This window comes from Rutidosis leptorrhynchoides, chromosome 4 (assembly GCF_046630445.1).
Source record: "Rutidosis leptorrhynchoides isolate AG116_Rl617_1_P2 chromosome 4, CSIRO_AGI_Rlap_v1, whole genome shotgun sequence".
NCBI lineage: Eukaryota > Viridiplantae > Streptophyta > Magnoliopsida > Asterales > Asteraceae > Rutidosis > Rutidosis leptorrhynchoides.
This window is the reverse complement of record NC_092336.1, coordinates 358,434,841-358,438,384: the sequence shown is the minus strand read 5'-3', so window position 1 is coordinate 358,438,384 and position 3,544 is coordinate 358,434,841. Positions and strand designations below refer to the sequence as shown.

Here is a 3,544-nt window from a genome sequence, read left to right as displayed (position 1 = left end):
GTTACAAGTGTTATTGGAAATCTCGCCAAGTCGACAAGGTGAGTGGAATGATTATACATGTGTGTATATAATGTATCTATTTGAAGGGCGGGGAAAGGGCCGGTGTATATGTTGTTTATACCACCAAGAGTTAGTGATATATTTCATTGTACACTAACGATGGATATTTCGTTGTTCAAATTGCCCAAGAGTTAGTGATATATTTCGTTGTACACTAACGATTGCTTGAACGGATATTTCGTTGTCTGTGTCACCTCGGGGTTAGTGATATATTTCGTTGTACAGTAACGGTTGTTATGAACACCGATGGGAAATTCGAAGTACCATTCCCTTGTGTGTTGGTTAACCTTAATTATGCGTTGTATTGTAGTATATTATATCATTCGGGTTATATATATGCTATTGTGGTGCTAGCTTGTGATCTTGAAGGGTTTAGAGTTATACTTGCGATGGTATGCTATGTAAATTGCTAGCGTGTATGAGGTAATTGTGTAAGTGCTTGCAAGTAGGTGTATTATATATGTATATGCATAATTATTGCATTCACTAAGCGTTAGCTTACCCTCTCGTTGTTTACCTTTTTAGGATCCGGCTAGGTTAAAGGAAAAGGTATTCGCTTGGACTAGTGGCGCCTCAGGGGTTTTAGCTTTTTGGAAGTTCGACCAAGATTTGGGTAGTTTAACCCCAAACACCATGCTCTAGTGACGTTTGGCAATTAAACTTTTTTGTGGTCGAAACTCGTATTTCGTACTTAATGGCATTTTGGGCATATGTGGGCCCCGCAATGTAAAACTCGTTTTATCATTGATTCGTGCTTGTTTTACTTATACTAATATGATGTGAAAAGCATTTCGCCTAAAAATGATGGGAAGTGTTAGATCTTTTTATGAAAACGGAACATTTTGGACAGTGGGCTGCCAGGCCCTGTGCGCGCCGCGCACAGGTAGGGGTGCGCGCCGCGCACCCAGCCTGGGCAGGCCTGCTTCGAATTTTTTTTTATTTCACAGTTTTGGTTGGTTAACGGGTTGGGTCGTTACAATTTAAGAGTCCCAAGGCCGAGTCTCTCGTAAAGTTAATGGGGCATTAGGTTAATGCTTGCACCCAAATCGGCAAGTGCATTGAAGTCTTTCGAGTCACCAAACTTACAAGGAAAAATGAATTTTCCCGGATCTCCTAACTTCTTAGGAATCCTTGGCCTTGATACAAGAATCTTGTTGCATTCCTCTTCAATAAAGAAAGATGTTTCATCATGATATTTACCCTTTTGAGATATTAGCTCCTTGATTAACCGACCGTAGTTTGGCATTCCTTTTAGCACATCGGTGATTGGCAAGTTGACCGAGACATTTTTCATCATACCTTGAAACTTTTTGTATTGAGGTACGAACTTGTCCTTCATTAAAGCTTTTGGATATGGCACCGGTCTCGTAGCCTTCAAAGGCTCATTACCTTTTTTCTTACCCATTTCATCATTACCCATACCCTTGGTTGAGTCGACCTTTTCTTTACCCTTCTCCTTACTATCCCCGATTTCCTCTTCAATAAAGTTTGGTATTGGTTCTTGGGTGATAAATGGTTGTGGATGGGGATCTTCAATCCCTTGAGTGGTTAGGCCGCTTCGACTGGTTATGGCATTGACATTTTCATTTTGGTTTGGGTAATTAGGGTTTTGGTTGGTGCTTTCAATAGGAATCACTCTTGGGTAATTAGGGTTTTGGTTGGTGCTTTCAATTGTAATTGTTGTTCGGGTTGACTTTTGTGTTGGATGGTAAGGTGCCTTGAGGTCTTTCAGAAACTTGGTTAGAAAGTCTCCCAACGGTGCTCTCAAGGTTTTGAAATGAAGCTTGTTGGTGCTTCAGTTGTTGCTTTAAGAACTCGTTCTCCTTTAACATAAATGCTTCGTTGTCCCCGCCTCTTTATGTAATTTTGCATGATTTCTTCTAGGCTCTTTGAAGGTTGGGATTGTTGAGTGTTTTGTTGAGGTTGTTGATTATAGCCTTGGTTGTTTTGATAATTTGGGTTGGGTTGGTTGTTATAAGGTTGATTGTTGTAAGGTTTTTGGTTTTGGTATTGGAAGTTGTTATTTCGGTTTTGGTTATCGTTTGGGTTGTAACTTTGATTTTGGTTTTGATTTGTAAATCCGGGTGGTGTCTTAGTTTGATTATTGAACGAGACTTGCTTTTGGTTAGGGTTATAGTAGCTTTGGTTTGATGTTCCACTCCTTTGATAGTTTTGATTACTCACATAGTTGACATGAGCATCCGAATTCATGGGAATGCCATCCAAATCAATATGGTTGCATTGATTAATTTGGGGACAATTCTTGGTGAGATGTGGCCCTTCGCACCTTTGACAACCTACTTGCATAGCGACGATCGATTGTTCTAGCTTTTTCAACTCTTTCCCATACATTTGAATTTGATTGTTTAAGCTTGCAAGTGTGACTTGCCCATTATCAATCTCTACTTGTGCTACACTTTTCCTTGGTAAATCTCGAGGTGATGGAGCCCATTCGTATGTATTAACCGAGATATCCTCTAGCAAAGTTTTGGCCGCATTTGGTGATTTATACATAAACACTCCACCCGCGGACGCATCAAGAGTTTATCTTGTCAAAGCATTAGTTCCCCGGTAGTGTTAATATACTCCTTCTTTGTCAAACCATGCGGTGGACAAGCTCGTAACATCTTCTTAAAACGTATCCATGCATCATACAAAGACTCATCACTCCATTGAGCGAACCCATTAATTTCCATTCTAAGTCGTTCCGCCTTTGATGGTGGAAAGAAGTGATTGATAAACGCATCGATTAAATCTTGAAAAGTCCTAATAGAATCGGAAGGTAAGTTCCTTAACCATACTTTCGCCTCTCCTTGAAGTGTAAAGGGGAATGCCCTTAACTTAAAAGCGTCATCAATCACATCCTCTTTTTTTTAGATATCACAAATGTCGTTAAATTGTTAAATGTGCTCGAAAGGATTGTTTTCTATTAACCCATGAAAGAACATATCTTTGATCATTGTGAAGAATTTTCCCTCAATCTTCCAATTATCGGATCCAATTGGTGGTTTTGTAATAGTCGGAGACACCAAGGTAGGTGCAACCAAATTAGCATTCAACATTGGCGTGTCATTTGGATCATCTTGTTGTTCTTGATTAACCGTAGACCATGACCAATCGGATTACCCTCTTGCAGATCTCTTCCCCAATTTGGGTTCATACCCATACCTCCCAGACCTTGGGTAACATCCTCGGCCATATACTGACTCGTAGCCTGGTCCCACGCACTGCTCTGAACATCAGCGGATGTATCTCCGTGGTTCCAAAAATGCTGGCAGCCAAATCCTAGGCCACTGTCCTTTGTTCCCTTAGAGGAGATGGAATGACCGTGCGCTAATGGTAATTATGCTGAGGCGGAGGAGGTGGTGGTGTATACTGATGGCTAGGCCCTGCTCCTCTAGGGTCTCTGTGGGTGAACATCACTGGATACTCATGAGGATATGGCTGGACATTAAGATGTCTGCCTGAATGATGTGTGAAGTGA

General features: G+C 40.9%; 1 non-coding gene across 1 annotated transcript; it reads left to right on the top strand.

Annotated features, from left to right (window-relative positions):
• The first annotated feature begins 2,658 nt into the window (after positions 1–2,658).
• Positions 2,659–2,765, top strand: LOC139845798 (small nucleolar RNA R71). The gene has a single exon (XR_011758554.1). It is a non-coding gene; the product is annotated as a small nucleolar RNA R71 (small nucleolar RNA).
• Positions 2,766–3,544: the final 779 nt, after the last annotated feature.